This window comes from Lathamus discolor, chromosome 1 (assembly GCF_037157495.1).
Source record: "Lathamus discolor isolate bLatDis1 chromosome 1, bLatDis1.hap1, whole genome shotgun sequence".
Classification (NCBI taxonomy): Eukaryota; Metazoa; Chordata; class Aves; order Psittaciformes; family Psittacidae; genus Lathamus; species Lathamus discolor.
The window spans coordinates 148,364,797-148,383,683 of NC_088884.1; positions in this window are offsets into that span (position 1 = coordinate 148,364,797).

Here is an 18,887-nt window from a genome sequence, read left to right on the forward strand (position 1 = left end):
GAATAGGTGCTAATCTTAGCAATGGGATCTTTAATTTCAGAACATATTTAGTGAGATACCATGCACAGGCTATTTCAAGCAGGATATCAGGTCAATTCAGAAGTGACGGTGCTGAGCCTATTGCTTGCAAAGGCTAAGTTCAAGCCGCTGCTATGTGACCTTAGACAAGTCACAGTCCTACAAGCCCCATTTCCTCATCTTATGAAAGAAGAATATGTGGTTTTATTCTGTCTCACAGTGAAATTGGGTAGCTAAACACATAAGGAATGGTTGAGGGAGCTACAATAATAGGGGACACGTAAGCACATAATGCTTCAGTAGGGAAACAGAAATGTTAGCACTAAGAAGTACTGTGCTAAAGCAATGATTGTTTAGAGTTAATGTACCCACTTCATGCCTTTTTCAGTGAAAAAAGAACTGAGTAATGTTATAGTGAAGAAGTTCTGTTTTAAATTCTATGTGCCCAAGGCTTAAACTGTGAAATTACTGTAGTGCATTTAACCTGAAAAAAGTCACTGAATATCTGCTGTTTTAAAATAATGTTTTAAGAATTTACGTGGATGTAAAGGATTTACACAATGCCATTGATGTCCAACTGTTAATACCCACTTTTTATTTCACAAACGTTCATATACTGTCACTTTTGGTTTGTTTGAACTACATTAGACAGGACTGAAAAATGCTTAAATGTGTGTATGTCATTAACAAAGCTTGTGTTTCTGTGCTTTGCTATTTGCTTCACCTTTTTTTCACCTCTTTCCAACCTTCTAGATTTTAAATATTTTGCTGAAGAACAGGGCTTTGCCAGTTTCAATGAGGTGAGGGTCTGACCATTTTCTCTTTAGCTTTTTAAATCTCCTTGAATCTTTTTAGGTACTCTGTTGAGGACAACACCCTGGGTGCAGACGCATGTGCCCTTCTGGTTACCGTTACACAAGGCTCCCAAGTAAGGGTAACTCACTTAAAAGCAGCAGCCATATAGGACATGAAAAGCATTCCATAAATCTAAATGAACAAAAAAAATCAACATCATGTCTATTCACAATTTTTCTTTAAGGACTAAACAAGCTATAAGCTGGTCTCTGTCCCTGTTTGTGTGCTATATTCCAAATTGCATTTAAGAAGTATTTTACTCTGCTACTAAGAATATGCTTATGAGAATACAAATTTTGTAGACAGAAAACATTGCAGCACTTGAATGGTCTAATAATGTAGATCCAGAGAGCAATGTGTTACCAGGAACTTTCCCTCCAGAACTCTTTTCTCAATGTGTGATATAATGATGTCATTCCATTAAAAGTGCCATTGCCTACATATTAAGTCAAAATTGGTTATTGTCACTGTTCGTTTTGTTATGGAAGACACCAAAACTGCAATGAAGAGAGACAATTAGGAAAAGCAGGATATTGACGTATTTTTTGTCACCGTCCAAGCTCCCTAGGCCCTGGCAGATAAACCCCAGGTGTAAAGGGTGGGGGCAGTTCCGCGCACGCTGTGCCTCACCTAAAAAACCCACTGTGCAGGCCCGAAGGGTTTACCCACACTTGCAAAGCCCTGTAGCATCAGGCGAGGGATGAAACAGCAGGTGATAAGGTGCACTGGAAGTCACAGACCCAACCCTGCATGCAAGTGGTTCAGGACGTTGGTTGCTTGAGATTGTAGTAAGTGTGGGTAAAGCCCTTCCCAAATCTTTGTTCAAGAAGCCAAGCTATCAATCATATTTTAATTCTTAAGGGCATCAGTAATTTTTCCAAACAAAAGTTTTTATTAAGAAGGGAAATTCATAAAGAACACTATTTTCATTGGAAGTGAATTTTGCTTTACGAATTGAAAAAAGCACCCAAACATTGAAAAGGGCAGAGCTTTACTGTATTTCCTTAAGAGTCTTCTCCTTTTGCTGAAAACATGAAAAAAAAAAAAAAAAAGATGAAGCAGGAATTTAAATTTTTACTGTATTTTTAACTTTTTCATATTGGAGAAAGTAAGCAAATAAGAATGTGGAAAGTGTTCCTCACTCTCATAAGTCTGTGACTCAACACTAGCAGGCATAGGAAACTGTATATATGTACATAACCAGAAATACAAGAGATTAAGAATATTTTCATATATCAAAACATTTTAACAAGCCTTCCAAAAGAGTGGACTTATTACTCTGAATTGTTGAAAGAAGATGAGAAAGGAAAAAATTAAGATTGCAGTACCTTCCTCCCATCTGTGACAAGATGGATGGGATGACCTAATATGCCTTCTGCATCTCTCGGTTCAATTACACTGACATGAACTGTCCCCCTGAGGTAGATGACTATCTTTCATAGTCAGCTTACTTTCCAAATAGTTTCTCTGATACACTCTGGAAAGTTCTTAAAGCCTCTGAAGCAGAGACATCAGGACTGCAAATTCAAGTAACTTGTTTTCTGGGTAGCAGCCAGATTTGATTCCTGGTAACTTTTCAGTGACTCTGGCTCTTGAGAATTGTTTTCACCAAATCAACTTGTGCTGCTAACAGCTCTCTGTTCGGTACCATAGTCAGCATGTTGTCTAAACAGGCTATTATCCCAACCCCTTGCTCACAGAAGGCTGCTACCATGGAGCTGACTAGAGGCCAAATAGTAGGCTGGAGAACTGCCAAAGTTCTCCTTCCCAGCAAAGGCTGGAGGAACCTTTGACATTTTTTCACCAGCAGGATAGTAAGACATCCTTCAGGTCTAATCTCACCATCCGGTTGTCCCACATTGAGGTGTCTCTTAGGAGATGGAGCCCTTCATCTCACAATTCATATATAGTACTCCAGTATTCAGTCTTTTCAGATTTATCAGAGATTAATAATTCTTCCTCTGTCCTTTTAAGCATCAGGAAAAAAAAAATTGTTTGCAAATGCTGTTTGGGCTGAGATAATTTTTACTGCTACTTTCTTTCTTATAAAACATCATTTCCTTTTATAAGGTATTTGTTTGAACTATGGGAAGGAATTTGGGAAGTGAGAAAGTGTCTGCCAAATCTCTCAAAGTTGAAATTGTGAACTTTGAATTTTCCAAGGTCTTTGCTCCTATGTACTCAGCTGTTGAAACATCATTCATCTTTCTCTTTGGTCACCCATATTTTGGATGTCATGAAAAGAAGTGTGAAAAGAAGTGTGGTTCTCTCTACTGCACTCTCATAAGACCCTGCCTGGAGTACTGTGTTCAGCTCGGGAATGTGGACCTGCTTAAGCAAGTCCAGAGTAGGCCCGCAAAGTTGATCAGAGGGCTGGAACACCTCTTCTGTGACAACAAGCTGAAGGAGTTCAGGTTGTTCAGCCTGGAGAAGAGAATACTCTGGAGGTTCCTTAGAGCAGAATAACAGTACCTAAAGGGAGTCTGCAAGAAATCTTGGGAGGGACTTTTTGAAAGGGCAGATAGTGAAAGGACAGGTGGTTATGTCTTTAAACTGAAAGAGGTTAAATTTAGATATTAGGAAGATGTTCTTCACTACGAGGGTGGTGAGACACTAGAACAGGTTTCTCAGAGAAGCTGTGGCTGTTCATTGAACACCTTTAGAAGTGCTCAAGGCCAGGTTGGACAGGGCTTTGGACAACCTGGTCTAATAGAAGGTGTCCCTGCCCATGGCAGGAGGTTGGAACTAAGTGATCTTTAAGGTCCCTTCCAGCCAAACCGTTTGATAAGTCTATGATTCTATGGTTAGGGGGCAGGCCATCTAGGCTTCCTGAGAATATCACACTTTAAAGAGAGAAATTGAATAAACTATCCAGAAAGTGCTACATTGGCAAGGGTATATAATTGTGCGCCTCTGATTTTGATAAAGAGAAGGATGGTTGTCCTAGTGGAAGAAAAGAGCAATCCACTTCCTAGGTGAGTCTGGCATTATACATTTTGATAAAAAAACCACTATCTGTATGTTTTACACTTTACTGAAGCTGAAGGTTCAAAAAGGAAAAGAGAGGTTTGGAAAACTGATATTCTGTCCCATTAGAAAAAAATTGTGATTAAACAGAAGAGTCCAAAATCAGGACAAAATTCTTATATACAATATTTTGCATGTGATTGTTCAAACAACCCAGTTGTTTGGAGTCAGTTTGACTGTTTCATATAGGCTTTGTGTCTATTTAGTTTTTGTCATAAAAGAAAGGAAGTAGTTAAATATATATTTGGACAGGAAATTATAAGTCAGTTCTGAAACCCACTCTGGGATTTGATTAGTAGAACGTATTAATTAGGGATCTTTCCAATGTAGCACGGTCTGCACAAAGAGTTTTGATCAACTTTGTCATGAAGTGGTTTGATAGACCCCATATTAGACTGTTATAGTTTCTTTTATATTAACTACAATGCCTTTTCCTAAATCAGGGCTTTAAGAGTGTCACTATTCTCATTCCAAGACTTTTTGCCCACTGTGCGCCAGGTGAAGCTCACGGCAAGGTACAAATCCATTGCTTGCTCCTTTTCTCCAGACAGGCTGAGCTGTGCTATTAATCTTACATTACTGGATATTTGAGAAAGCCGATACTTTGCAACTGAACCATGCTGATGCTAGCATCTGCTCATTCCCTTACTTTCTACAGTTGAGATGTAAAAATACTTTCATACGTGTTATCTGCCCAGCTTTTAATTCCATGTAGCAGATGACACAGAAAAGCATTTGCCCTCTTTTATTCATAATAAAAGCAGTGTAGGAGTACCATTTTCAGCAGCAAACTTTAGAGCCTTTCTTTTACCCTTTTTTCAGTTATACTTTGCATAAAGAACAGAAATAAACAAAGAATATTTTTGATCATTTAATTGACATGTAGAGTAAGGATAAGCACATTCCCATGGTAAGTATTTATATTCACAGCTTAACAGTGCCTGAAATTGAAAATCCACTTTTTTGTAAATCAGGACTGAAGACATCCTGAATTACATGAGTCTGATTAAAAGTAGTGTATAATAAATAAAGATTATTTTTATTTCTGCTTTCAAGTCCCATTGTTTTCTCTCATCCCAGAGAACTTTATGACCCCTCTGTTATCTTTAATATCCTGTGAGACCCAAAAATGATCATTGCTTGATTTGTAAAATGTTTTGCGTTTTGTATATGTCTGGTACATCTGGGTTCTCAGAATTTTTCTATTTTTTTTTTTCCCCGGATCTGGAAAAAAGATGATAGTGTTGGAATTGCTCCATGACTCCTTTCTCTGATCCATTGTTTGAACTATCATTTTTAACAGACAGATTCTATTCAATTAATGTACTGCGTCAGCCATCCTGAAATCTGATTTTTTTGGACATGACCTTCATTCTTATATATTTCACAACAAAGAACTCAGAATAATATGAGAAGTTTACCTAACAGAATTGATTATCTCAGAGGTCTGCTTTCTTAAACACAGCTGCAGATCCCAGTCCTGTCTGAAGCATAGTTTGACAACAGCAAAGACCACGAACTTATAGTACTTGGTTACCACATGTGCAGAGATTCTGATCTCAGAGGAAGTCCTGTTGTTAGCACAAAGAAAACTTCCATGTCCTCTGTATGATTTTACATTCTATTGATTAGACCAACCTTGTCTAGCTTGCAAATGAAGTCTATGTTCATAAATATAAAAAAGCATGTGCTTTTTATTTATTGTTTTGTTTGTTTGTTTTCTTTTCATTGCCTATATATTTCATGGGCCTTGCAAAGGTTATAATTGTTGCATGTAAAAAAATAGAATCATAGAATCATAGAATCATAGAATCATAGACTAGTTAGGGTTGGAAAGGATGTCAAGATCATCTAGTTCTAACCCCCCTGCCATGGACAGGGACACCTCACACTAAACCATCCCACACAAGGCTTCATCCAACCTGACCTTGAACACCGCCAGGGATGGAGCACTCACAACCTCCCTGGGCAACCAATTCCAGTGCCTCACTACCCTAACAGGAAAGAATTTCCTCCTTATATCCAATCTAAACTTCCCCTGTTTAAGTTTTAACCCGTTACCCCTTGTCCTGTCACTACAGTCACTGACGAAAAGACCCTCCCCAGCATCCCTATAGGCCCCCTTCAGGTACTGGAAGGCTGCTATGAGGTCTCCACGCAGCCTTCTCTTCTCCAGTCTGAACAGCCCCAACTTCCACAGCCTGTCTTCATATGGGAGGTGCTCCAGTCCCTTGATCACTCTCGTGGCCCTCCTCTGGCCAGCAGTTCCAGCAGTTCCATGTCCTTTTTATGCTGAGGACACCAGAACTGCACACAATACTCCAGGTGAGGTCTCACAAGAGCAGAGTAGAGGGGCAGGATCACCTCCTTCGACCTGCTGGTCACGTTCCTTTTGATGCAGCCCAGGATACGGTTGGCTTTCTGGGCTGCGAGCGCACACTGCCGGCTCATGTTCATTTTCTCATCGACCAGCACCCCCAAGTCCTTCTCTGCAGGGTTACTCTGAATCTCTTCTTTGCCCAGTCTGTAGCTGTGCCTGGGATTGCTCTGACCCAGATGTAGGACCTTGCACTTGTCATGGTTGAACTTCATGAGGTTGGCATCAGCCCACCTCACAAGCGTGTCAAGGTCCCTCTGGATGGCATCCCTTCCCTCCAGCATATCAACCGGACCACACAGCTTGGTGTCATCGGCAAACTTTCTGAGGGTGCACTCAATCTCACTGTCCATGTCAGCAACGAAGCTGTTAAACAAGACAGGTCCCAACACCGATCCCTGAGGGACACCACTCACTACTGGTCTCCAGCCGGACATCGAGCCATTGACCACAACTCTTTGTGTGCGGCCGTCCAGCCAGTTCTTTATCCACCGAGTGGTCCATCCATCAAATTGATGTCTCTCCAATTTAGAGAGATGGATGTTGTGCAGGACAGTGTCAAACGCTTTGCACAAGTCCAGGTAGATGACATCAACTGCTCTACCCTTGTCCATCAGTTCTGTAGCCCCATCATAGAATGCCACCAAGTTGGTCAGGCAGGATTTGCCCTTAGTGAAGCCATGCTGGCTGTCACCAAGCACCTTGTTGTTTTTCATGTGCCTCAGCATGCCTTCCAGGAGAATCTGCTCCAAGATTTTGCCAGGCACAGAGGTCAGACTGACTGCTCTGTAATTCCCCAGGACTTCCATTTTCCCCTTCTTGAAAATGGGGGTTATATTTCCCTTTTTCCAGTTGTTGAGAACTTCACCTGACTGCCATGATTTTTCAAACATGATGGCTTAACAATTTCGTTTGCCAGCTCCTTCAGGACCTGGGGATGGATTTCATCCCAATTATCCTTCTTAGGAAAATATCTAATTTGTAGCAATCAGAAGTAGCTTTATTCTTCCTGCATATGGTCAGTCTCCTTTACCCATGGACTGCTTATTTGTTCAGTAACTAACTAAGCTTATTGCACAGACTTACCAGAACAGCCACTACCTGTAAGAGATGGATCCCATGAGGCCTCATTATCTCCAATACAAAACCAGAAAACATAGATAAGGTTCTCCCAGGGCCAGCTTAATTTTGGAAGATCGGTTATGTTAGTGTAGCTCTTTGCCCAGTCTAGTTGACTGACTCTATACCACATTCCCAGGAAAAAAAACAAAAACAAAACAAAAAATCCCAACTAGTTTGTGAAAATAATTGTTCTGTGTGATAAGAATCTTTTAACATTATAAGAAGATGCTTTTAGCATTGGCTTTTGAGTCACACAAGTCTCAAGTAATGTAAAAAATACTCTTGCTATGTATTGCTGGTGCCCATCTCTCTATCTGGGTGTAGTGAGGTTTGTAGAGTGGCCTTGTATTACAGCACAGGCTCTATGCAAACCTTTATTCTCTCCTTGCTGTGATCCAATGCCCCTGGCTCACATTCAGAGAGAGCATGTGCCTGCTACCCATGGTGATCCTTCTGCCCCGTAACATTCTCCTGTTCTCATCCAGTATGCTCACGCTTGTCTTTGCTGGAATGGATCCTCAGGGACTATCTACACTTTCTAAGTCTTTAACTCAGCTAATGGTTTTGCTTCCTTCAGAGAGTGATGGCAAACTCTTGCTTTTTCTACTATGACTGTATTAGAAACCTAGACTTTTTAATATCCTATATTAGATGTGTGAGATTAGATAAAGTGAATAACAAATGTCAAAACAATTTCTAGTTTTCAGCAAAAAATTAACAATATATGTTAAATGCTTACCTTTCAATGAATAAATTAGTCTCACACTTTAATAAGGCTTTTATTTTATGCGTTTAGATGTGAAATTTGTCTCAAATAAGTTTTATTCTTCACTACTTTTTGTGGCTGATGGTCCAGAAAAATATCATAGATTACCTGTGACAGCTGAAATATTAAATATAACTTCTGATCTTACTCTCTATTATTTTGTGTCATCCCTAAAATGAGAGTCCCATTTCTGAAAACATTACATCAAAATAACTTGGCATACACTTTATTTATTCATCTTAGTAAGTAAGCAATATAAAATTTAAGATTACAGTTTAGAATATTATATCTTTGATTATACCTTAAAAGCTGAAGTGTAAAATCCTTTCTCCCACTGGAGATTCATTACTGCAAATCAATAGTTTATGACAGCCAAACTTTCTGAATAGTGTTACAAAGAAGCCACAAAGTGAGACTGAATTGTTTAATCCAACTCTAGAATTCACTTCAGGTACTTTAAATATCTCTTGCCTGCACTTTTTTTATCAGACTAATGTTGTACAAATAATTTCCATAACTGTGGTCCTGTAGCACAAGTCAGTTTAGGAATAGAAATTCTGCAACAAAAGTAGAAGTAAGGAAAAAAAAAATAGTGTCAAGGAGAAATGGAAATGTAGGAAAGGATGTTCTTTTGAATTTTTATGTACATTGTAATGATGATGGGGCTCTAGAAAGGACCAGGTGCCTTGCAAACAAAAAGGTGGATATAGCTGTTGCCCTGAGGAGCTTAAACATAAGGGGATAAAACTGAAGATGATGGTTTGAAACACAATAGCCTAAAGGTGTGGGAATGGTAAAAGATGTGTCACTGAGTTCAATAGCAGAGGTCAGCTGAGGTGCATTGTATATCAAATTCACATATCTGAAGTTCAAAGTATTGCTATGCTCTGAGAAAGCCTTTTCCACCTCAGAACTGTAGGAAGAGCAAAGAGACAGGCAGAACACAGACTGTAGAGAAAAGAATATTAGTGAAATCTCCAAGACAAAAAGTAGAAAACAGTCTCCACTGGCATTTCTCTTTTAATCTGCAATTACTTTTAGCTTAAAAACAGTGAAGCTGGTGATGTGAAACATACCCTGCTTTATTGCTGTAAACGTAGACAACAGCTGATTTACTTTTTATTCCCAAATTAATTTTCATTCAAAGTAAACCATCAGTCTCCTCTAAAACCAAATCTAATTTAAAGTGCTATCAGAAATCATTATTTGCCAAAATAAACAAATATGCATATTTGGTTTTGTTGGTACTCTCACTGCAACATTTTATGAACACAGAGCAAGGATACATATACATCTCTACTAGTTTTCTGATCGCTAAGTAGCTGCTGAAGACATTATTTCTTAGTATTTCCATTTTCCACAAAAATAAGGGCAGTTTTCACAATAAAACTCTCACACCAAAACCTTTTTTTTTTTTTTCTGAAAAACCTATGACTTTCTAGCACTCAGCATAGTGAACATATAGACCAACCCGACCTCTTAAAAGGAAACTTGCACAGCAAACCATCACCCAGGACTTTCAGATTTTATATGGAAAAATTATTTCACAAAGAGGTTTCACAGTGTATCTGCAAATGTTTATATAGCTTCTCAATCTTTTCAGATACATTTGAGGATGCTTTTCTTATTCATCCACATACCTTGTCTTTTCCTGTAATCTCATATTGTTGTCCTCTATAACATCTTGTGGTAATGGCATCACAGGTAAATTATTTGTTATATAAAGTTCTCTGTTATCAGATTCATGTTTGCTGTCTTTCAGTTAATTTTATGTTAGTTTACGTTTATGTTGTTTTCTAGTTCTACTGAATGTCCCCACTGTTCTTCTGTTGAAAAGGTCTAGACATCTGAATGAATCCCTAATAATTCTCTGTATTTAATTACTCTTAACACTTCACAGCTTGAATGGCAGACGACAGAATACTGTCATGAAATACATGTATGTAATTTTCCAAATAATCTACTTGCTATTTTCAATAGGCATTTGGAAAAAAAAAAAAAAAAACAAACAAAACAAAAACCATCCAACCAACCAAAAAAAAAACCCACCAAAAAACCCCAAAACCCCAAACCAACAAACACAAACCCAACAACCTAAACCTTAGCATTAGTCACAACTGTCAGATAACACTTTTTTCCTTAGTAATGATCAATACATGTTTTTTCTGCATTTTTCAGCTGAAAGCACCTTTAAACTGAAGATCTTTGAAACCTATAGGAATTACAGATGAATAAAAGGAAAATACAAATGTATCAAGTTCTTTCTGCTTAAACCCTGTTTGTTACAGGTACTTAATTAGCCTATAAATTAAGGAATTTGAGAGGTCATTCTTGAAATTTGATATACTATTGTGTGTTAAAAACTATGAGACTACTTATGTATATGAAGACAATTAATTAAGAAAGATTGCTGGATATGTACTTGTGGTGTAGAAAAGAGCTTAAAGAAAGTTAAATCCTAACATATGTGACTACTGATAATTAAGTCAGACATTTGAGCTAATCCAACATTTAATAATTTACATTCTATAACTCATCAAAGAATAGAATAAAGATTTTTTTTAAATAATTGGCAGTGATTTCTTAGAGATTTTACATAATACCAGCATTTTTTTCTTTAGTGTTTGCAAGGGCATTGATATGGTTCCCAGTGCTAGATAGGCCATATAATGAAAAAGTTGGTATGAATGACATACACTACACTGAAGGGAGGTTAATTTTTATATTCTTCATAACAGACAGTACTAGCATGTGCTACAATATGTATTCAATAACAATTTAGTGAGTAAGCAAAGCCAGTCGTTGGCAACAATTTTGTACTTCTATAACCTCTGTGCACCATTGTTTAGGTCATTAGTCTACCCATCTCAAAATCAGTCATGTTGAGAAGGGTTTAAATTGCTGAAGAATTTTGGATTTGTTGCACTGTTAGCAAGCATCGACTGAGGTTTAAAAGAAAATTTAGAAGAAAAATTAGGTAAAATTAGACCAAATAGGAGAAACATGATAGGTACAATTAATATACCTTGCCAAAACCAGGGTAAACATACTGACTCATGTTAACATACATTTAAATGGATTTCGAATTCAATATCCTCAGGACAGTGAGAAGAACGTGCAGCAAGCTCACTGCCCTGGACTTCAAGAGAACAGACTTTGGCCTCTTCAGGAACCTGCTTAGTAAGGCTCCATGGGATATAGCACTAGAGGGCAGGGGGGGCCAAGACTCTTGGTTGATATTCAAGGATCGCCTGCTACAAGCTCAGGAGTGTTGCATCCCAACTAGAAAGAAGCGTAGCAGAAGGGCCAGGAGACCTCCTTGGGTGGATAAGGAGCTGCTGAGGAAACTCTGAGGGAAAAAAGAGGCTTATAAAAGGTGGAAGCAAGGACAGGCAGCCTGGGAATAATACAGGGATGTTGTCCGGGAAGCTAGGGACCAGGTTAGGAAAGCTAAAGCCCAGTTAGAGTTAAACTTGGCCAGGGATGTTAAGGATAACAGGAAAGGATTCCATAGGTACGTAGCAAACAAAAGACAGACTAGGGACAATGTAGACCCCCTCTGGAAGCTCTCAGGAGAACTGGCTACACGTGATTTGGAGAAGGCTGAGGTTCTGAATGACATCTTTGCCTCGGTCTTCACTGGCAAAGGCTCTGACCGCACCACCCAAGTCTTGGAAGGCCGACACAGTGACTGTGAGAATAATGACCCCAGGCCCACTGTAGGAGAGGATCTGGTTCAAGACCATCTTAAGAACCTGAACATGCACAAGTCCATGGGACCTGATGAAATCCTTCCACAGGTCCTGAAGGAGCTGTCAAATGAAGTTGCTAAGCCACTGGCCATCGTATTTGAAAAATCATGCCAGTGAGGTGAAGTTCCCGACGACTGGAATAAGGGAAACAAAATGCCCCTTTTCAAGAAAGGAAAAATGGAAGACCCGGGGAATTACAGACCAGTCAGTCTCACCTCTGTGCCTGGCAAATTCTTGGAGCAGATTTTGTTAATTTTGAAAGGGGAAGAAGCAAAGAATTTTTGCTGACTAACCAATTTCAACCAGTTTGAAATTTGTTAGTCAACTCTTTTTGTTTGCCCCTTTTATGTGGTACTGACATTGTACAGGAGGAGCCTCTGGGATTGTACTTTGGTCACAATGTTGCTACCACAGCAATAAAGAAAAGGGAAAGTTGGAGAAAACGGTGGTGATAAAAAATGTTATAACAAACCTGGATTAAAGCAGAAGCAGTCTTCTGTGCCCTTGTAAGAGACCACGGGTTCATAAAACATGTCTTCTTCACATTTCTAGCTCTGTGACAGATATTGGAAATCAAAAGGCAGATGTAGTTAATTGTTACAAAGATCCAAATAGTAAAAATAGAGGCCTAGGAAAAAAAGCATATGAAAGATTGTATTGCATTAAGTGATTTAATAACAGTGAAAACATTATGTTAAAGAAGCCAAACAGATCAATGTCCTTGCAGTTAAGTGGCCTTTTCTGAGAACAAACCATGAATAACTTTCACTAATCAAATCTGCAGAGACTATAAGCCCTGGATAGAAGGACAGAGGAACTTGATATGACACAGTTCACAAGTCACACATTGTCCTACACAGAACAAATTTTCAACAGAATGCAAACCTTCACTTTTTTCAAATTTATGTGTGTTTCTTGGAGAAACAAGAAAAGTTAGAAATTTCCCTAGTCAATTTCTGACATCAATAGAATGGTTCCTACTGACTTTACACCCTACTGTATCACCTACAGGGGCAATACAGAAAGCAGTAGATAATGCACATATAGCAAAAGAAGGTGGCTGTAAATTTGCCCTCTTTACAGTCACTGCTCTAAGAATACTTAAAGTCATATGATGGAGTCCTAAGAAGTCATATGATGAGTAGAGGTGGCACACGTCAGCATATAAAGCCACTTACCAAAGGAATGTTTGAGATTTAACATAGTTACCTCCTCTTTAAGACTTCACCATGTAGCAGCACAAAAAAAGAGGAAATATCTTGCTGTATTTCTTCTTTTTATATGGCTAATAAGATGAAGTTAAATAAAATATAATATTTGCATAAAATGTGTTAGAATTGCTTTTTCACAGATAGGTTTCTATTTCCAGTCTCTCATATAGATAAATATCCTTGGACTAATAAAAATACATTTTTAGATCTGCCTCTTTTTAGGTTTCTAGATAAACATAACAGTGAGAAAATCTGTAGAAAGAGCAAACATTCATACACAAACATGGCCTAGAATAATGCTTCCATCTTTGCATGAGATTTGCAACATACTCAAGTGTTGAATGCTGTGACCAATGGCATAAACATTTTGCTTTTGGTTAAACATATTATTTTCCTTTAATTCTTGGGCATTGTGGCGATCTAATAGGAAGTCACATCTCAGCAATAAGAGAAAAGATATGTAATGAGCATGTAATACTATATCATATTTCAATGGGCTTGTTCAGTCTGGAGAAGTCTCTGGGAAGACATTAGAGCAGCCTTCCACTACCTAAAGGAAGCTTACTAGAAAGCTGGAGAGAGACTTCTTACAAGGGCTTTTAGTGGTAGGATAAGGGGAAATGACTTTAAGCTGGCAGAGGGCAGGTGTAGATTAGATATTGGGAAAAAGTTATTCACTGTGAGGGTGGTGAGACACTGGCACAGATTGCTCAGAGAAGCTGTGGCTGCCCCATCCCTGGAAGTGTTGAAGGCCAGGTTGGATAAAACATTGACCAACCTGGTCTGGTGGAAGGTGTCCCTGCCCATGGCACAGGAGTTGGAACTAGATAATCTTTAATGCCCCTTCCAACCCAAACCGTTCAATGATTCTATGATTCTATGATATTTGGCAGCTATACTGGGGTGCAAATTGTGTTCCTAAACCAATTTATAACACTCTAAGGGCCTCCCTGGAGTCTACTGGTGAATCTGTATTTCTGTAGGAAGAGATCTCAAGAATGTACTAACCTTTTCACGCTTGAATGCTGTTGCCAGGAGCTGGTACATCACCGAATAGAGTCTGCCTGGATACCAGCTTCAGGCAGTGAGGATAGGGGAGAGCAGTGTCACTCCACAACAAATTTTGCAGAAGAGTTGCTTGGCAGTAGAAACTGACAAGTGGTGTGGGGTCTAACCCTATCGTGTGACTTCTCACACTACAGGTAGTGAGACTACTTGTGCACTTGAAGTCAAGCACATCTACAGCATTTTATAACCATGGTCATAACTTTTTTCTCCACAGTATTTAAAATAATTTAAAACAATATAAAATTATTTGTTCAGTTCTTAAAACCCTTAAGACAACATAGTTGGGAACAGGTATTCCTGCACTTGTTCCTGAAGGTATGGAGTCATTGACTTAATGGTTGTGACCTCAAATTACAGAAGACACTTAATGCTACTGTCAGAGCAGTATAAAGCTGCTTTATAAAGAGAAGAAACACAGAAATAGAATATCTCTAAACATAAGAGAGAGAATTTTCAGATGGAAATGGATGATGAGGGCTCATATGCAGTGAGGCATTTATTGCCAAAGGTGTTATTTGAATTGCAGAATTATTTCTACACCTCTTTTCACACTAAATAGCTCCCCTGTGCCATTTAAAAGGGACATGGTATTCATTTCATTTCATGGAGAATGAACAACTTGTTACATTGACGGAATAGAATTTATTCCTGTGTATCAATTTTTTCTTTCCAATGATGAAATATTTTAAGATGGCTGAGAAAATATCTTTCATGCAATATGTTAAATGAGTTTTAAATGGCCTGGACAAACTTTTTTCTAAAATAAAAAAGAAATATTTACCATTAACTCATTGTTTCCAGATTTTTATTTTTTGCTGTTATGAAAAACATGCTTAATTTTATTTTTTTTCTTGACTAATATTCTGCTCTGAGAGCCTCATCTTTTGGTATTATTTGTATATATTACTCCAAATTTTATATTTTATTTATACATTTATTTAAATAAATAAAACTTTACAGGATCTCTTCCTGCTCAGATGTACTTGATAGTGCAATTACACAGTTCTGACCCTAAGGAAGCAACAGGAGGTATAGCTTAGATTATCACAATATCATTGACTAGTATGTGCTTTTTTCCTCTTTTGTAATTAGCAGATTATTCCTGATAAAATTGACATTTTTTTGCAAGGATTTAGGGTTCCTGTGAGATGTTGTTAACTCTAACACTGAACGTGACAGAGAATGCTGAGGTTTGTCAATTTACATCTGCCATCTATGAAACAAGAGAAAATCAGTGTTAAAGCTCTGCCTGTGTTCACAATAAAATATATAAGGAAAAGGGAAAACAGTTTTTGTCTCCTGGCATTTTTCTAGATAACTGTTGTTAAGAAGTTCTGAAACAGATAAACAGATTTTTTTTTTTTTTTTTTTTTTTTTTTTTTGTCTTGGATAATCAGGAAAGCTATATCTGCATCTCTTCCTTTTTTTTTCCTCCCCCCTCCCCCCCCCCCCCCCCAGCCCTGCTTGCATTGGGAAATGAAAGAAAAATACCCAGAGAAGTTGTGGATCCACCATAGCTGGATGTGTTCAAGGCCAGGTTGGATGAGGCTTTGAGCAACCTGTTCTAGTGGAAGGTGTCCTTGCCCATGACAGTGATCGGTGCAACTAGATGATCTTGAAGGTCCCTTCCAACCCAAACTGTTCTATAATGACTCTATGATGATCCTATGACGAACCTATGACGATTCTATAATGATGAAATGAAACCACTGGATAAGGCCATACTAAATATAAAATTCACACTAAAACTAAAATCCATATCTGCAATGGTGAGCCACGATGGATGTCTGGGGAAGAGCAACAAGGAGAGGATAAGCAGTCTGCAAGACTCCCCAAGGATGCTTCTACAGCCTGCTTCCCCTAATGATACAGTGGCTGCACTATCAAGAGGCTGCCTACTCTAACATCATGTTAGCTTGCATTCATATGAGCAGCATTATAATCAAATGTTAAGGATACCTTTTTCAAAAGTCTTAGTTCCAAGAATTCACCAGAAAATACCACAGTTCTTTGGGCATGTGTTTGCCATAGAAGGAGCTAGACTTTGTGGATGACCTCATGGACCAAGCATCTAAAGAAAATGATTGAAAGGCATAATTTAAATCATAGGTGCCAATCTTCATTTGCATCCTGCTCTCCACAAAGACAAGAGACAGGATAACACCAAGAAGAGAAAAATTGCTGATGGCATGCTGCAGTAGGGTGGTGGAGCTAAAAGCCCACTTCTGCACCCCAGCAGAAATGGAGGTCAGGAGTTTTTCACAATGGAAACTGAGAATTTGACAATGGCTTATCCTCACCCCTGCACTGGCAATACTGTGATGGCTCCATTTGCATGGAGAGCCGAAGGATCCTGGCCGCAGCTCTTCCAAATCCTTTTTCTGTAGGAATGCAAGCAATGTGGAACAAACCACAGCAAAAGGGAGTAGTGAATCTACAGCTGTGGGATGGGGTTTTAGTGGGGAGACTAGGAAGTAGTTGGGTGGTTTGGAGGATTCAGATAAAACAACAGTCAGAGATCCTCCTTGGAAGGACTTCAGTTAGTTGAACAGTGTGACTGGAAATGAAAGGAACATGTGGAAAAAAGTGTGAATGAGTCTCTTTCCCTGTGTGAGTATCATTTGAAGAGGGAAAGAAAAATGAAAGACAGGAGAGGTTAAACTGACTGTTGAACAGAAGCACATTTCTTGTACATAAAGTTTTATTGTGAGGGTTGTGTTTATGGGCCTAGTGAGAAGGGTTGATTAAATGAAAGGTTAATAAAGGGACAGCATGTGGTTTCTGACCTAGGTGTAGAAAAGTTATAAGGTGGGAGAGAAAAAAGTCTGACTGAGGGCCAAGTATGGAAAGAGGAAATCTTACATTGACACAGCTCATAATCAGTGCTCCTTATTTAATATGGAGGAAGCTGTTGCAGACAGGAAAAAGAAATGTGGCATGTTCCATTGCCTTACTGCCAAGGCTAGCAAACTCATGTCTAGGATCTGTTATCAGGCTATAGTCACTACCCCAGGTGACTGCAATTTCTGTACCCCTCAGTTTCAAAACTCCCAGCACAGCACAAAGTAAATATTACCGTCTAAGCTAAATAATAAGAGTATAAAGAACTGAAAGTTTCATATGTAACCTTGCACATTAAAACTGATTATTTTGCATAGGTAAATGACCAAAAATTGAAGACAGAAACCAGCAAAAAAAAGTACAGCGATGCTTTAATATAAATCTGCACAGTGATAAAATTATAATGTCACTGGCTTGTGGAACTATAGATAAAGTGAGCTAGATATGATAGCCACTATAGAATTTGGTCAAAACATGGTCACATCTGCAGGCATCTGAAGGGTGACACCTTGTATGTAATTGTCAGACATCTACACTTGCAGGAGTACTGAATATCCCAACTGCCTGAAGTGGTTCCTTTTGTTTTATTAGCTCATCCTAGAGTTTTATTCAGCTTGAAACCCCTACCATCATTCTCACTACTGAAAGTTAAAATATACATAAATTATCAAGAATGGGAGTAAATCCATTTGCTGTCCACTCATGCAACCACAGGTCAAACTGTCTAACAATGGTGTAACCAAGTTTTGCCAAAACTTCTACACAGCTGTGAAGCTTATGTTGGTGCCTGATGGGCAGATTTCATCTAATTGCATCTGTGGTACTTCTCATTCTCTGTTGACTTAGTATTTCCTGAAATGCAACCCTGTTTGACCTGCAGTCTTAGAAATGCCTATTTAGCATGGCAAATTATGATTTCCAGTGCTTCATCAGCACTTTTGGCAAATAACACTATTTTGGCAGAAATCCATTATTTTTATGGAAATTTAGACATGCTGTTCTGTAATGGAACATAATGACAGGATGCCCTCAAGTGGCAAAATATAAACTCCACCCAGTAAAAGTTTAAGTGGTTAATATATAGACATTATCTGCTAGAAGACAACCTGTTGGTTCAGATATTGACACTCCAGATGAACTTAAATATCTCCCAGTCCTAAAATGGTATAAGGAAATTAATTAAAATCACATAATATAATCTTTGTAAGACTAGAATTTGAGCAAGAAAGAAAATGCCAAACTTGAAAGGTTGTCTAGGTTTAGGCTATGTGGATTGATTAAATTCTTGCCTAAAGTATTAACTTCTAGTTCTTTCACAGGACCAGCAAACTCTTCATATACTTCCTGGTATTCCCAGACAGGGACTATCAGCAGAGTATAAATTGCATTAATTCTCATATATTTGTATTAGTTCAGGCATGGGCCTTCTATTTCAAAAACATTCTGTACCAAGCCCTAAGAAAGTGAAGGACATTAATATATTCATAAAGAATCACATATGATGTTTTATAGATTCATTGTTCTTTGGCAATACAGCACACACAGATAATTTTCTGAATTCATAGTAAGTTTTCTTCCACTAAGCAACAAACCTGGCAACAACAAGAAATATTCAGCAGTTGGCATAAATTTATTTTTAAAAGCTCTTCAAGTCTTAATAAGAATTTTCATTCTCCCCCCTTAGAAAAAAAATGAGACAAAAAACAAAAAAAGACAAAAAAAAAAAAAAAAGCAAACAAAAAAGGCCCATAGCAAACAAAACAGAAGATTTGATTAACTTTTTTTTTTTTTTTCAAGTAACCCAACAGAAGTTTTGCAGTGAATAACATTACTACTTTGGTAATATAGTT